General features: G+C 32.6%; 1 long non-coding RNA gene across 1 annotated transcript; it reads right to left on the bottom strand.

The window, feature by feature from the left end:
* Window positions 1–15,109: 15,109 nt before the first annotated feature.
* Window positions 15,110–17,570, bottom strand: LOC123712873. The gene is made up of 3 exons (XR_006754135.1): window positions 17,493–17,570; window positions 17,096–17,210; window positions 15,110–15,258 (listed from the first exon to the last, which is right to left on the bottom strand). It is a non-coding gene; the product is annotated as an uncharacterized LOC123712873 (long non-coding RNA).
* Between the last annotated feature and the right edge of the window lie 1,397 nt (window positions 17,571–18,967).

Raw genomic sequence — 18,967 nt, 5'->3', positions numbered from 1 at the left:
ATTCGATTAAAGGCGTAAATGCTACAATATCTCATTAGAAGGCTATATGTATTTTCATAATATTAAACAAATGTTCAGCCATGCGAAGCCAAAGCCTGTTGAAACAGGTCCCCCGTCTAAATTTACAAAACGTTTAAAAATTTTCTTTATCGGTAACAAGGTGATCAGAGCTATACACCTTCTATAATAATTATTGATAGTTAAATGCCTGACTAACTTATCTGGAAAGGCTAATTACATTATGAATATGTAATTGTAAAACGCACGTGACCTATGATCGTCCAAAATAAATTTGTTCATAAATGATTACTCAAATGGTGGGGACACAACCAAGAACAATTAGCGGATTCAAAAATACAGTGTTAAACGGAAAACCTCTATGTTTCTCTCAGCGGATGAATGCTCAGCAGTGCCAGTAAAATATAAAAGTTACGGAACTTCAATAACGACTTTTAGCCCAATTCGTATTACAATATTAAATTTTTGTTCACTTAACGACGACTTCATCGAAATCGGTCTTTGTCATTAGCGTCATGTGTTTGGGTCACACTAACCAATTATGATCTAATGAGTTAATTAAAATTGGTATTCTATAAAGTAGCACAGCCGGTAATACACAGGTAAGATAATGTGAGATTAAATTATCGGTGCACCCGTTATTATTCTTGATTTATGTCACGTAAAAGATCCAAGATATACAACCGCCGTTATAATTTTAATTTTAATATAATCGTTTGTGAAAAGCAGATTAAACAGATTGTTTTCTATGTATATAGTAAACGAATAATTTTAAAAAATAAATGTTATTTTTTGTCATATAATCACTACCGCTACCGCTTAACATAAGGACGTTGTGATTATTCGCGTTCAAATGGGTCAGCCACGTGCTGGCAGCTATCGTAAAGAGCCATGTGACTGACTACAGACAATACCTGCGCTATTTATATTTTACAACATTTAACGTTTGCTAGTATTACGAAATTATATGAAATGTTGGTTTACAAAGACACTGTAAAAAATTAAATAAAATGGCATTTAGTAATACGTAAATATATACTTATATCCAATCTAAAACATAACAATGTATATCGTATGTATTGGTTAAAAAATATAATGGAATGGTATAATACAAATAAAGGTTTTCAAATCTCTCAACCAATAAAGATATATTGTATTATCATCAACACTACTATTATATACTTATAATACACACACAGAATCACCCATCAACTTACTAGTTGATGGGTGATTCTGTGTATGGCATAAACTATTAATTAAAGTATTCTTTCATCCCTTTAATAAAACTGCACACAAGTCCCTGAACAGAAAGATTCGAATACATATCGACATCAGATCAATTTAGTTATTATTGATAACGTGTATAAAGAATAGCGTGTAGAATGGTATTACATGGCTGGTTTCTCCTACATTTTGCATATGTTGCCTTTGGTGGAAACAATTTTAAAAACGACTTTCTGCATGACCGGCGCATATGCCAATTTCTTAACCCAACACAAAATGACAATTGACAAAAGACAAAGAACTACACATTTGACTGAAAATATTTAAAAAACAGAACTATTTTAGGAGTTTTGAAGGGAAGGTTAAAGTCCCACAAGAACGGCTAAAGTGTGAAAGAACGTGGTCATAAAAATAAATAACATTTAACAGGTAAATAACGTGATCGGTAATGAATGTTCGTCACGTTTGAGCATTGAGAAGCGATTTTCGTACACGTGATTTTTTATCCATAGAGATAAGAAAAACGAAGGTATTATGACTCTTTTGATGAAGTGAATATATATTGCTTAAAAATAATTTGCAATAATATAAAATAGAAGATACTGATATATTGTATGATAAGTTATATTTAAGTATAATTTTTTGTACATTTAAAAATCTATTTTTTTATAAGAATTTAGTAAGTATATTAATATATATATACGAAACGAGACTAACAGAAGGATGATGATGTCAAAAATGTGATAGTCACATTCATACGAATACTTGTTGCTCCAAAGTTGTCTCCTTTTCCGGTACCTGTATTCGCTCGGTACTGTCCCGTTGGAAGACAACCTGCTCAATACATTCGATCCCTTAAAAAAGGCGATCGCTCTGATCCGTCCCACGATCGCCCAATACTAGATATAAACTGCTTTATCTGCAAAATAATGAAATCTATTAATAATGGCCAGCTCCTAAGGTATCTAGAGGGCCACCAGCTGTTTATCAGTATCTATACCTTACACATAGATGGGTAGAACCAATTGAGCCCAAGGGGGAAGCGTTTCCTACAATCAAGATTGATGCTATAACAATGAGAAAGTTACGTCACTGATTACTAAGTGTAAGTAGAACAAGAGTTGATTGACCTAGTCACGTGCACGTCCTTCACTTTCCCTCACGAGGATCTGCAGGCAAGAACTCAAGGAAATAATTTGACACTTCAACGAGGGCATTTTAAAACGTGATTAGTAGTTAGTACCGTTTGTTGCTATGGTTACAACGTTATCCGTATTATAATGGTAACAAATACTTTATTTCATGTTTTATAATAATTGTAGTTTAAGGGTGAGAACTCCGACTCATTTATGTCAAAAATTCAATACATTTTTGACTAGATTCAAACGTATCGTTTCTGAAGTTAACCTTTTAAATGTAGCTAACCTTTATCTAACATATTTTTTTTCAAATTAGATGTGTAGAATACTTCGCCTTACATACGAATACTCTTACACACATTATACTGTGTATCTATAATAATTTTTGTTATAGTATAGTGGGGCAAACATGGGACGCCCAAAAAGGATAGTAATCGCAGCCCATGGACCATTTATCGTGGGTGGGTTGCCGTCCTTTGGGGAGCAGTATATAAAAATGTATTACTATACCATTACACACATTAAACAAAATAGTCCTTATGTATTTCCTTCAAGCTATGTTTGCTGCTTGGTTTCACATTAAGATCTTCAAAGTTATAATATTAATAATACGCAAATGTCGCGCAAGTACATAAAATAATGTACTATTAATGAATAACTTTCAGTTGAAGCGAATCAAAGACGGATGTACCTACACATTTATTGATGGTTGTCTATTGTTACGAGCAAGAATATCAGATAGAAAACGCAGTAGATCTATTCAAGGGTTTATTTTTTAATAAGGAGGAATTTAGTTGTACTAAAAAGACACTATCACTATCACTTGTCTCACTATTCGCACTACATTTCTTCGATGTTAATATCTTCAAATCGCACTTGAAACTGCATTTTTCGTACTAGATTGTTTAGTCTGGCTTTGAGAAGGTTCTGATCTTCCCTATCTTCCGCGTATCATTCCGCCCTTGTGTCACTTATGTGTAAAAAGTTCACACTACAATATTCCATTATGATAAACAGGTTTCCTGAAAACTGTACCACACGACAAAACTTACTCTGACACAGTCTAGAAAAACTCTACCTTCTGAAACCGAGAGTAGAGCTGAAACGATAGAGCCTCTCCTGAAACGACCATAAATCACATTTCAGCTTGCTAATAACGTCCCTAACTTGTGGAAAAATAGAGAAACATTTCAGTCAACCCATCTTCGTAACACTATTCATTTTTTCCCGCCCCTACTCACCTAACAACCTATCTTGGTTGTTGCAGAGTACAAAAATGTAATTTATACAATCATATAAAGCACATTTTTGTTAATTGAATCCCAATTTTACGATTTAAAGTACAATCGTAGTGTTTTCATCAGCTTTTGCGGCTATGGGAAGATTGGGATCACTGTCAGTTACTAAGTACTTATATTTTCTGAAATTTAAGTAAAGGCAAATTTGCCGCTGTCCTTGCTGGACGGTTCCAATTTCGAGGGCACTGAGCAATCATTTTTTATAAAATAAAGAAGGCAATCCAAAATTCAAAACCATTTCTTCACATGTGGACAAGTGTTGCCTGACATTAGTCACACATTCAAATTCCAAGTCCTGAAATTTGCAGCCCTACGCTCCAGCCTACAGCCATGTAAATAAAGTATTAATATAATTTATTTACATGGCTTTTTTCTAATTATATCACTTTATTCTCAAAGTGTTGGCTTAGTGGCTTCAGCGTGCGACTCACATCCCTAAGGCCGTAGGTACTAACCCCGGCTGTGCAACAATGCATTTCTTTCTATGTGCGCATTAACATTCGCTGAAACGGTGAAGGAAAACTTCAAGAGGAAACCAGCTTGCCTTAGACCCAAAAAGTCGACGGCGTGCGTCAAGCACAGAAGACTGATCACCTACTTGCCTAATAGATTAACAAATGATCATGAAACAGGTTGTAGCGCCTTTGATATTATTCTCAATAAAGTGCTTAGATTGAATGCCTTACTCATTAAGGTTATATTTGTGGTAAACGCATTTATGTATATGTTGATTGTCTTCCTTCGCTGATCTTCTTGACGTATCTTCTAAATAAAAACATCTTAGCAGGATTATTTCGCAATATCAAGTCAATCGTATAGAATTTGTTCATTACTAGCTGAGCTGAACATAGAAAGTCAAATAATGTTTGTAGCAACAAGGCCGCGAGACCTTTAAAATAATTTATAGCTTAGAAGTCATAAAAATTATACAAGCTTAGTAGGCCCATCATACTTAATGTGGAATTATTCGAGTTTTGCCTAATGGTAGATTAGTTGATAGGAAGATAATACTTTGTTAAAAGTGTATACCTATTAATGTGTAAACTGTATATTAAAATAATATTTTTACATTGCTAAACATAAAAAACATAATTAAATAAAAACTATTGATTTGTAGTAATTTTAAAAAGACAATTAATTACTTAAAATAATAACATTTTTTAATTACTTTTTCTCGTGATAGCTTTGGATAACATCCTGTAAATTACTATCATTGTCTGCTAAATATAATCTGAAGTTAAAATTAAATTGAACAACGTTACACCTTTAAAATTCAAGTAGGTTATAAAATAATGTCATGGCGAATTCTAGTCAGTTGTTGAGTGAACGGTATCTCGTAGCGGTTGTTGACCTCGGTATCACGTGGCGCGCGCAGACTATTCACATAATCCTTGAATGAGACACGTGACTTAACCTACTATTGTTCCATACATGCGGAAGGGTTTTTAATCCAATATGTACTAATTATCCTTACAAAAGAGCAGATTTATAATTATTTTACATTGAAAAAAATATTTGAATATTGCAGGAGCTTTCGATTAGTAAGATTGCTTTTATATCGCGTCAGAAGAGCAGTTGATGTTTTTTGATTCAGATATTTCAATAATTACTGATTTATACGTATAAGAACAATTTATCTTAAGTATTTGTACTTTCATACATTATTCTTTTGTTGTAATACAAAAAATGTAAAAGCGAAACATAAGAAAAATAAATACTATTAAATGCTTTTCAAACTATTTTGTTTGGTAGTTTGATATGAGCACTATACCTAGGGAATTCTGAAAATTTAGAAAATAAAAGACTGCTTAATGTAGAAGGTTGCCAATACTTTTATTGTTTTTCGAAGTAATCTCCGTTCCTCTCTACACATCGTCTTCATGGCATTTTCGTACGCTTTCACCGCATCTTCAGGGCTCATAAATCGAATACCTCGAATTTTATCTTTAGTTCTTGGGAATAAATAAAGGTCGCAGGGTGCCAGGTCAGGACTGACACTGAGATGATTGTCTTTTCTTTTCGGGTTCGTAGCAATATATCCAGCTTTCACCACCTGTGGCGATGTCAAAACATTAACATTTGAACATTTGACGACACCAGTTCATGCGAAGGTGTTTCTGGCCGTCGTCGGTTAAAGTATGGGGATTTCATCTGGTACAAAGCTTCCTGACGCCTAAATGTTCGTGTAATATTTTTTGAACTTGACTCATACCAATGCCTAGGCTTGTCCGTATCTGCTGATAGGTCACTCACTTATCTTCCTCTATCATGCGTCGCTGTTAAAGGACGTCACGCGGATCATTATTGAGATTGCCACGTCTACGCTTTAATTGGTTAAACCAATTTTAAATAGTGGCACGAGATGGGGCTTCATTAAGAAATGATCGCAGCCTATCATAGCGTTGTTGTTGAGTGAGCCCACAACGAAAGCCATAATAAATCATTGACCGAAAATTTTCACGCGTTAGGTTCATTTTCAGGTGTAATAAGAGTTTTAGATTTGCCGCCAATTCACAAAAACAAATTACAAATGAATGCAATATACTATATTAGATTACCAAAGAGTTCTAAAACTGAAATCCAAAAAAGTTTTCATTAGCAATGTTTATAACAGTTCTAAAGATTACCCACCTACCTACGTAAAAGCCGTGCTGGTAGAATGCCATACAATGTGAGCTAAAACATAGACATATACAGCATCTTTTCCTACCTATTCTATACTCGGGGGCCTGAAACAAAATTATATTTACTATGGGAATACGGTCATGTTTTGACATTTAAAAAAAAATTATATACATGTGTCTTTACTACGACATCATGGAACATTACGATCTAGCCTAACTTAAGACTAATAACTCTAACCTAATTTACTAAAAAGGATTGTAATCATAAGTAAGTGTCCAATAACGCTACTTATAGTCTCTATTAAAGAGATGTCTCTAATGTTTTGACATATGACTATTTCCATACAAATTCATTTGGCGCTATAACTGCTAATAGGGTCAGCGATACGAATCTCGACGTTATTGTATGCAAGAACTACATCGAGTTCTTTTAATACGTAGCGCATGCGCATAGCGCATTTTGATGTCGCAAACTTGGCATCGCACGGAGCAAACCTCATTATTACATTGTCTATACAGATCTCAGAACTCATTATACAGAGCACAAACCCTGATTTTGTTTCAGGCTGCAGTTACTTTTTGTTTAGTAAAGTTTGCCACCACTTCGATCCTATTCCTGGACCAGATTGACCTTCAGCGGTTCGAATAATGACGAACTGTAATGTAAAATTATTAATATACACAGAGCAGTCACGCCCTCAACGCAGAAAAACACTTAAGTACATAAATAATTTTGCATATATCATTGTATGATAAATTATTTATCAAAAGGACAGTGAACTAAACTGTCACGTGTAAGTATGCTTACATACACGTTATCTAGCGTACTACTGAGTATGACTCCCATATTTCAAAAACGTATTGGATGAAAGACAGGAGTCATAAATAAAACAATTTCTTTTATTCGAGTACTAAAAGTTACCTTATATTCTTATTTTTCCAATCTTTCCTCCAATTATTTCATTTCACCAGGAGGCCCTCTCCTTTTTTCAATAATTAATAATCGAATCCTCTTTTCTGATTCATAGTTACGTTTAGGATTTTAAATAGGCCTCATCGGCGTTGACTTATATTCAATTAAAGACTGAGCACTGTTGAATTTTTATTTCGTAGTAAGGGACACATATCGAGGAAACCAGTACGCCTTAGGCCCAGAAAACTTATCACCCCATTAAGAAAAACAGATACAGAGTTCAAGAGTTGATAGTACCATTGCCTTAGTACAGAAACCCTCTTATTCACAAATATACTATATATTATGCTGAAATAGCTAGTGATTTTCATATCTATAAGCCAAATTTTAAATGTGATATCGTGCAAATTGATTGATTTTTTGAGATTGATTGAAATTTACAAGCTGGCTACTTTTACAATAAATACCTATTAGAATATAGTGTTATATTAAGACTGAAAATTACTCGTGAAGAAATTGTGTGTCACACAGGTTTTAAGATTTAGATATAAATTGTGATATCAATTGTATAATGCTTCTTTTCAACTATATTTATCTACAAATTATTTATAATGCTATATCTCTCATTAAAGACTCAAACCAGCACAATTCATAGGATTTGTATAATTTTTATCAAGTAATAATAAACGTGGGTATCACTTAAAGTGATTTTTTTTAATTAATTTATAACACTCTACTCCCCTGCCATAGTGCCCAGGGACTTTTTATACCACGTTTTTCCAAAAATAAAAACAAGATACATTTAATTAATTTTACTAGTTCGCGAATGGCGGGCTACGCGTCGTGAAATACGCCCCGCCCCGGCTGCATCGGTAATATTTTTATTTACAATATTCATGGGCGAGCCGGGGCGCAATTCCTCGCGAGACCCGCTCTTTCGGTTTTGTTTGAATCCTTTAAATATTTAAAATATTTTTTCGCAGAACCGTTCCAGGCACGGTCTGTACTTTATTAACATGTTCTGTAGGCCGTCCAGTCTACAGTCATCTGCATTTGTTGCTCCAGATCGTGCCTGGACGATGCGAATATAGGGCAGTGTAGAAGCACATGTTCCATTGTTTGTTCTTCATTACTGCAGGCACATGTTGGGCTTGTCCACTGAAAATGTTTAGAACCGGCCAGTTATAAACATTGCTAATGAAAACTTTTTTGTATTTGTGAATTGGCGGCAAAATGATTTATTATGGCTTTTGTTGTGGGCTCACTCAACAACACCACTATGATAGGCTGAGATTAGCATTTCTTAATGAAGCCCCATCTCTTGGTGCCTCATCTCTCCCCACTATATACACGGTTTATATGGTTTAACGAGTTTATGCGTGGATGTAGCAATCTCAATGATGATCCGCGTGAGGGACGTCTTTTAACAGTGACTACTGAAGATAACATCAGTGCTGTGCAACGCATGATAGAGGGAGAAAAGAGATCAGCCTAAGCATTGGTATGAGTCAAGTTCAAAAAATATTACACGAACATTTAGGCGTCAGAAAGCTTTGTACCAGATGTATTCCCCATATTTTAACCGACGACCAGAATAACCTTCGCATGGACTGGTATCGCCAAACGTTAGATAAGTTCAATGCTGTAATTGACATCGTTGCAGGTGATGAAAGCTGGATAAATTGCAACGAATCCGAAACCAAAAGAACCAATCAGCTCAGTGGGTGTTTCCTTTCGAGGATCGGCCAACTAAAGATTGCCTCATTCTTTGGTCGGAAAGGTCATTTCGCGATGATTGTGCTAGAAGATCGAAAGACTGCAGACTGGTATGTCAATCGCTGTTTGCGACAGCAGCGCAGCAGTGCCCTCGAAGCAGGATCCTCCTTCACCACGACAATGCTTCAGCGCTCTCAGCAAAACGGACTGTTGAATATTTGACTATGGCAGGTGTCGAGATTATGAGTCATCCGCCATACAGTCCTGACCTGGCGCCCTGCGACCTTTATTTATTCCCAAGAACTAAAGATAAAATAATATAAAATAGGAACGGAGATTACTTCGAAAAACAATAAAAGCATTCACATCTTTCTACATTAAGCCGTTTTTCATTTTCTAAATATTTTCAGTTGCCTAGGTAATAGCTGCAGTTTTCGTAAATGGCTCCCCAGAGTAAAATATTAGATATATATTCGAATTTACGTGCTAACTTACATTACCCAGCAGGGTTAGCGGGGCTGTTTGAAGTGAGTTTGTGGCGACATTCATTGGAGCATACAAAAAACGTACCTACCTCTACATATAATAGAATTCTTAGTAATCGGGGGTAGCTTTTACATATAAAATTACCTACTCAACTTTTAACATTTGATACATGTCATACGCACGTCCAATACAATTTGAGATTTTATAATTAAAGAAGCGGTCTGTCCTAGCTTCCCAAGTCTGGTTTTGAAATACCTATTTGAATAGATTTTGAGTTTAACTGTTATAAAAATAAAAATCTATTCAACTTATTCAGTGTAAATTCCAATTAACGATCTTCGATTTAACGACAACTCTCCTAAAACGTCGAAATCACCCAGCTTTGGTTGGTTCACCTTGTCTTCTAGACAATAATACAATCTTCATAGTATTAGACCCACCCTCATTAACGAAAATTAAATAATAAATAGTACTTTTTAAGTTGCCAAAATTAGGTAAAACTGCGAAGCTATCAACGTTCTTTTGTCGCTTTATTGTCCTAGTTGCCGGCAGCCTAGTTTATTCCCGTAATAAGTACGGAACATTGAAAGAAATCCTTTCTTTTGCTTACAAAGTGCTTTATCAGAAAGGTGCCTCAATATGGTAAGATATGATTAAAATAAGTATAAACATATATGTCCATTGGTATAGATGTTCGCGGTATTATTCCATTTTTTATGAGGTTAAAAACACTAAGAGAATTAAGAAAAACGTAAAGAATTTCTTTCACAAGAGATGATTGTAGCGATATAAAATATAAATATACAAATTAAGATTCTTTTCATCAAATAAAATATAAAAATCTTATTACAATATTTTTGTATTTTGTAATGAGTAAATGTTTTGAAAAGGTGACACAGAGTGAGACAGTGGCGATTTGTGTCAGGGGCCATAGACACGTGCTCTGAGCCACGTGATGACCCAGATCTTGGGTCAAATGCAACGTGTACCGAAATAGAACATGCACACGAATCACCGAAGATCAATGCAGATAAAAATATACAATTTTCAAACAAAAGTTGTCGGTTTGTTATGATGCTAAATCTGCTTAACCGATTTTAATAAATACTGCTATAGATAGAACATATTATTATGTATTAAAGAAGTACGGTCTACTGACATTTATTAACTTAATTCTGACTCCGAATGGAAATTCCGAAAATAAACTATATTTTGTAAAAATTTACATAAATTCTTTATTACTTTTCCTATTGTTACGGATTTTTTTACGTGATTAAATATTTATTAGATTATATTGAAATAGGATTTTATTGAATTTAGATGTAGTCGTAAATTTTCTATATATAAATAAATCAACGCTATAGTCCGTACACATGTACGCCTTGATAATCGAACTGAATTACTACAAAACAATCATTAATGGATAAATATAAAACTAAAAGAAACTTTAAAATTTTGATCACTATTTAATTCTTGTGCATAAGATGTGCATGTATGCAGCCATATTTACATTTAGGTACAATTTTAGCCACTATCGTAACAAACATAATTGAAAAAACCGCGCGATGACACGATGACGTCTAGGGAAATGTTCATCGTGTATGATACGACATTTTACGCAAAATATGTACATATATTATCTTGAAAGATAATAGAAAAGTATTTGTCTTTAAAAAATCATAAGTGGCCTTTTCGAGCCGATTTGTACCAGAACTACTGGTTGTTTTTGTGGAAGTAATTAGATTAGAGTAATAAAAAGTATATATCGAGATAAATGCCCACAACATCGGAATGTAAAATACAAAAGGTAATATTTGCATTGAATGTTTACAACGTGACAAACGATGGCCGTTCGGTTGATCGTTGCAAAACAATACTTTGTTTTTACTGCGCATGAGCATTCAATACTGAGGGATTCATTTTTATTCTTGATAAACAAAGTAATACAAATTGACATTGAAACAAAACAAAACCTTAAAAAAAATTTCATTAGTATATTAAAAAATTATCAAACAAAATTGTTTTTATAAAAACCGCTTTAGAAGAGGTAGTTTTTTTTACAAAAACAGCTTGTAGAGAAGGGCTTAACTGTTTTAAATAAAATAGTCTAAAATTATTCATACTATTCTCTATTTAAGTAGAGAAAGGGAAACACAATCACTGTTGTGCCCTCTGTCTCGGGACTTTAAATAATTCGATAAAACTACACTAGTCAGACGTACATGATATGTACATCTATCGATAGTACATCATGTTATATAAGCAAAATTATACATTAATTCAGTATTTTTCCAGTCAAATGTGTGAACACGTGGACAGTTTGTTATCAAAGACGGTGCGAACAATGTTAATACAATCGTTACAAGATGTTAGGTGACAACGTGAGGCATGAATCGCCATGTGCTTTCGAATCGTGTGCTCAACGTGACCTAGGGCTGTTCAAGGTGGATTAATACTTTTTACCTTACTTTTTGGGGATTGAAAAGTGATGTTATAGCGAATAAGTTATATCGATGAATTTTTAAAATGCGTATAGAATTCGACAGAAAACACAGTTGTCACTGATTACAATGCGCTTGAATATTACAACTGAGGACTTTAAATAATTTAAATATTGTTATAAATAACCGTGTTTTAAGCCGATAAAGGCTTTAGCCATTAGCCATTATAGAAAAGCCTTTGCAATGCTTGTAAAAATAATTTCAGACATTCATATTTTTTTTAAAACCATTAAAACCAAAAGCTCATACATATATCCATAATTAAATTTTTATCGGTCTTTCTAATTTGCAGTTTGTCTGCGTTTAGTCATAGTTAGGTTTTGACAAATATATCAGTAGGTCAATGTGTCCCTCTATTTTTAATATTTGGATTGAATTTCAGACATAAAAGCTCAGTTGAGTGTTAAAATATTACAGTATTTTGGTACACTACTTAAGGAATCTTAGTTAAAAAAAAACTGAATGGTAACTGAGGTTACTCATTTTTAAAAGATTCCAAGAGGTTTTCAGTTTTTGATAAGAATTGTAATATACATGTCTATAATATATAAACTCGATAAAAAAGACGATGGTGCGATCTTTCTGTTTAATTTTTATCTACCCTACTTGTTTAGTTATTATGATTTAATATCAACTTTCGCCAGATATTAGGTTTTTAAAGTATGTTATTTAACTGATACCTATTTAAGTACCTACACTGTTTTGTTTTTAAGAACTTTGTTAAGTAGATTAAGTATTAACATATCGATGAAAAGCGTTCATCCCTAAGACAGATTCTCGAACTTAAAAGGAATGTACTAAAATGTAGATTTAAAAAAAAAATAAGGTCGCTACAATATTTGCGCATGTACATTTCTCCGACTATACATTCATATATACTATACTACTATGCTTTCTTATCTTTTTAGCATTTTAAAGTACACATACATTGTACAAATGTACAACCCTATCACACTTGAGACATATTTTTCGAATATCATGTCGCGCGCATTCCAAAACGCATCAACAAATCCTAAAGGCAACGTGACTTATACATTTATTCATAAATTATTCGTTACATTAATGCAGTTTTATATTTTCAGTGTTATTATCTGGTATTCAAAGTTATCTACGTAAAAATATGGCATTATTGTACTTCTTAATGCAAAATAAGGTCTCCGTTTCTCAGTTTAGTATAACTATAAGCGTTTGCGGTAACTGTTTTAAGAAATAATCAAAAAATTTGTCTAACAAGAAGCACAAGCCCTTACAGATACAATGAGACGGTCATGTGGTAACTGTTTTTGACTCCAAGTCCAAGAATACGGAAGAACTATTCATAATATTTCATTTTATAATTATAATCATAATTTTTAATCATAGATACTTCACCCTCGCAATTACGGTCGCATTGACATTACTCATTTTGGAGCAAGTTTTTACAATAACTTGCCTCCTTAGATGCGGGAAATAGCATTTCTTGTAGACGTTCCGCATACCCCTGCATGTTTTTTGATACATAGACTTTGATGCCTATGACAACGGTGCCTAAACTATTCAAGGGAATCAACTTTTTTAAACCTAATTCGAATGTATTTAAAATATACAATACAACGTCAATAGTAGGACATTACCATCGTAAAATACGATTCAATAGAAGTGTTCTTAGTTGTTTAATACTTCGGCTATAGACAAAATAACTTCGACAGGCATGACCCACTAACGCTAAATGAATTTACATGGGAATGACATTGTCGAAAAGTTTTGTCTCAAGCCCAAAGCCTAGTCCGTAATAACTCTCCAATCTGTTCAATGATCATAGGATGTAGAAATATGTAGTGCAATGTAATAAATAAATAATTGTATATGAATTTATACTTAGTTAAACAAATATTAAATTATCATTATAAGTTGATAAAATTAATATATTCTGTAAAGTAAAATCGTTAATAGTAAAATAAAATAGTTTAAATGAACAATTTTTAAGAGCTGTAAAGTACCTAACTAACTGATTAAATGTGTAATTAATTACATTAAATTCACACATTACATGTTGCTCATTTTTTGGTTCTATAAACGCAAATCACACAGATTTCCACTGTGAACATAGAAGATAGAATCATATAATATAAAGCTTTATAAAATAATTTCTTGTGAATGATACATCTTTACAAAGACTTCCTTCACATTATCAAACATCTATATCATAAATATATTTTTAAAGAAAAAGAGGCAAATGGGCAGGAGCCTCGCCAAATGTTACGTGATATTGCGTGCCTTGACGTCCTTTTAAGAATTAGTACGCTCTTCTCTAATTAATTAAACCCATGATCTGGTAAACGCATTGATCAATCTACCTTAATCTTATACCCTTATGGTCGATACTATGACGTATGGAATTAATAATACGTCAATGTTTTATTATGGAAAGATACAAAATATGCTATATATTTTACGTAGTAGACCGTATAGATAGCAAGGTTGTTAGTATGAGTTACGAAACCGATATAACGGAAAAATTAATAAAACAGTAAACATGTCTGGAAACGTTTTCGTGTAGAGACACGTGCATGTGAGAATCATTGTACATGTGACGGCATACGTTGCATCATAATCAGACGGCAAATAATAAATGGCATACCATTTGCTCAACAATTGGATATCTAAAAAGAATCCACGTTGAACCCGTGCATATGAGGGTTACACCTTCAAACTCCTTTAGAATTTGTTATCTATCTGCGCATTTCTCGCTCGTTAGATATCCGCAAAGTCTTAGTCCCAAAAGTCGAGATAGAAGGGATATACTTATTTGATATGTCGCGAGATTGGACATCATAAAAATTCAAAACTTCAGTAAATTTCTTAATATTCATTTCGCGCTTAACATGGATGTCCACGTGATTTTGCGGAAAGATTATTATGCTATGTACCGATTTAGTTCAACTGAAAACCACGTTGTGCGAATCTATATTTAGTACAATATCGAAATTGCTAATCACAAAAAATCTTATAAAATCTAAATCAAGATAAATCGCTGTCGGTGTTTTTTGGTTCTCTTGACTGATTACGATAATTCAAAATTTAAACGCAATAATTTCAGAGTTAAACAGTTGGTATTAGCTAGTGAAACGTGTTTCATTTTTAAATAGATGTTATCTATGGCAGCACAGATAAGATAGCAACTCTATGCTCTAAGCTCAAAGTATGTTAAAGCATTTTATTTATGAATTTATTGTTTTAAAATCGAATAGATACCAATAATGTGTTCCATATTTGAATTTACAGCATGCACTCGAGTTGCACGTCGGTGGCCACGTTCCGCCCACGTTGGAACACATGTGCTTTCATGATCTCACCATACTGAAAAAAAGTTACATGAACCGTATTGGCCAATCTCGTTATTTATGCATCGCTTGATATTCATATATTTTTTTTAAACTAAAATACACTGTGTAAAAGTATTAAACACAAGTTTCGCGCGCAAATTGTCTGTGACGTTAAATGTAAGTCATAAAATATATAGAACAAAGAATACTGTCTTGTTAGTTTTTAACATAATATAAAGTTACTTAGTAATTCTTACTACTATTTAGTAAGTACGTTAATAATACTGCAACTGCACCCATTAAAAATAGAATGATTCCTAAAATTATGATTTATTATTCATATAAGACATAGTTGTCTTTCTCGGCTATGTATTTTGAACATATGTATCTTCTGATTAATTTAATATATCATTTTCCAAAGTGAATCAGATTCAGACATAAAATTTTTTGTCTTCGTAAGAAATTCGTAATATAGATATTCAAGATGAAAAATATTTTTGTACCTTCACTTTAGACAAGGTACATCTAACTATACAAATATAAAACTAAAAAAACTATACCGTATAAAATTAAAGAAGAATTAATCAGCTTATAATTAAAATAAAATAAGCCATAGATAACTTGATTAAAGAATCATGAAGTCATATTTTTGCATTCTTCAGACTTCAAAAGTATGATTAGCATATTCTCATTACTTCAAGTGAAATTAGTGTTGAAAATCATAAGATTTAACAATTATAAATAGTTTTATATGACAAATTTTAGGAACTTACAGAATATATATATCTTAAATGCTTCAATGTTCCCTGATATAGTTATATGCTTGACAATCACTGGTCAGTGCGTACTAAGTATACATCTCACAAACAATAACCTAGCTAGCGTTAAGATTATGATTTTATATCAAATCATTATTTGTAGTTGATCCCACCCTTTGTTTTTTTTATCTTCTCTGTGTTAATGAATCGGTTTAAATTATTGACACTGAGACCTTAGAAGTTGATCACTTGACATCAAAGGCTTAATTCTTTTACTTTTTGTGAGTGAGACGAGAGTTTTGTCACCCACCTTGAGTTATACAACATATAAATATTTTATTTACTAAAATGTAAAATGTGATGATGATCAACACTTGAAGCCAATATGAACCCTTTCGTTTATACCACACTTATAATTTGTATTTTAAAATGTTCGTTTCCGAGAATGTCCAGTAACATAAGTGTCATTTAGATTTATGAACCCTTAGATAAGATTTTGTGCAAGTTATACGTTGTATGTTTTAAACCATTAAAGTCAGTTGTTACCCAGCTTCAAAAAGAGTTTTTTTAACATCTCCATACATTAGGCAACAACCGCCACTGAGATTAATTCAAGTTCATTTTTTTCTGCAATACACTGAAATTTTATTTTTCCTTGCTGTAGATAGATAATGGTATAAGAAAATGGATGCTGGTTATGGTAAATCTGGTGGTTAAGGAAAAATCTTCATATATAGTAGTGTTCGATATGGACTAAAGTTGTCAAATGTTATTTCGATTTTTTATTGATATTAGACAAAGGTCTTTTTTGGTCTTAGTCTTTCGAAACAATAAATTATACCAATATTTTGAGAGGGTAGACTTAAAGTTATTGTTCATTGTTTAATGTCGTGAAATTTAAAATTCATAAAAAATATTTTTTTGTTTTATAATCGAGTTATTTAATCGATTAATAGTGATTTTCTTCTTGAATATTATAAATAAAAATTCTAAAAAATACTTTTATCAGAATGAATTTGTATTTGTATAATGCTTTATATTAATGTTTTTTTACTGAGACTACTATTTATATTACAATAAATGAAAGCTTTTGACAAATTTCTAGATTTTTACCTTACGCATGTGTAGTAAGTATACGTATACGTTTTCACAGTTTATGCGCACGCGACGATGTGACTCACGCATTGCCGGGAACTTGCGAGTGTGAACTACGTAGCCGCAACGTGCACTGTCACAGATTAAATTTAATATAGAGTCGACAGTATTTTAACTTAATATGATTCCCATACTAAATCAAATGTTTATTGCTTTCTTGCTCTTTATCAGCCGAAACAAACAAAGTATATCTTAAATTTAATTTCCGTTACATCAAATTTTAAATAAACATAAGTATACATTTACAATGGCTTTCACAGTTACTTTCGTCAAATTGAAGAAATAATAGATCATTTTCCATAATGGTACGTAACAAATTCTAGAATTGGAGTTCAATAAACAATTGCAATTGTACCGTCTATTTCTAAATACGTCTATATCCACAGTCGCAGACAGATAATGAGCACTGATATTTTGTAAATGTACACACGTGTTGATCCATGCGAGGTAAGCTTATTAGAACTTGATGAGGTGCGTAGGCCGTAGGTGATACCACATCAATAAAAATCTAAAGGTTCCGGTAAAATATTTTTATGTATTGCAAATAAGAAAATCCAAAGGGGAAAATTTATTCAATATATATAAAAAATGCGTCACACCGAAGTACTTTATAATTTATGATCCAAATGGTTCTGACTTTATATACTTAATGTGCGACGACAAGTGACAATCAAAAACCAAGATATATATATGTTATAAAAGCAAACTGAGGTTTCTGTAGAATATTAAGATAACAAGTAAATTATACATGTAACATATTTACTACCTTTATAATAATTTTAAGCGACTTTTTTACAAATTTACATGGCAACACAATTTTCTATCCTGCTTTAGCGTTACAGCGTCGACGCGATCGGCACGCGGGCGCCCGGGCTTCGATTTTCAAAGAAACATCGCTCGAGCTAACTTCGCGTTCAGCGCTCGACAGAAACGTACGTGTCGCGAAATCGTCTGAATTTTGAAAGTGTTTGTGTTGCTATCAAGCTGTGTTGCTATCCCAAGATGTGCGAGAAACGTATCAGAAAATTTAAAAAAGGTTCGTTTCAGCTTTTTTAACTTTGTGAGTCATCATTTAAAATTAACTTGTTTAACGAGAAATGTACTTGCATGTTTCGCTGACCTACCGCAAACAATGAAACGTATTTACACAATGGTATATATAGCGGATTGTGTTTATTTATTAAACAACATTTTTTACTGATAAGAAAATATTTCAATATACATATTAGAGGGTCTCTCTTATGTCACGTTTTTACAGGTCGAAGACTTCTTTTGTTCAGAAATGATCCTCTAATGTCAAATGTTAGGAATAATCATGTTATTTAATAAAATTATTTGTTATTGATTTCATTATATTCGATGTTCACAAATTATTAGCACTATATAATTAAAATAAAATAGAAACTATTTACTTTGAATTGATGAGTGATGCATTTTAGTGATTTAATAAAAATAAATAACGGCTTATTATTAGAATTTTCCTTTTTTCTTAACTCTTGGTAATATATTAATTAAACTTAATATAAATTTAGTAGGTGTTAAACATAACATTTTAGATATCTATGAATGTGATACCAACTCCAACTAATAATTAATTTTGATGACATCGTCATTCTTATGTTAAGCATAGACGTAAATTTACGATGAATACTACTTTCGTTATCCGATTGACAAGTGACGTCATTTAATTTATAAAATGACATCATTCCGATCAATGATGGTTGGCCTAAAAGTCTATACCAGGCCATAAACTCCGATCAAAGATGGCTTGACGTGTTCTATCCAATAACTGCTGAAAGCACAACATAAAGTTTGGCACCTATCTAAACA

Source organism: Pieris brassicae, chromosome 1 (assembly GCF_905147105.1).
Source record: "Pieris brassicae chromosome 1, ilPieBrab1.1, whole genome shotgun sequence".
Taxonomy (NCBI): Eukaryota; Metazoa; Arthropoda; class Insecta; order Lepidoptera; family Pieridae; genus Pieris; species Pieris brassicae.
Note: the sequence above shows the minus strand (reverse complement) of the source record. Positions and strands in the feature narration are given on the sequence as shown.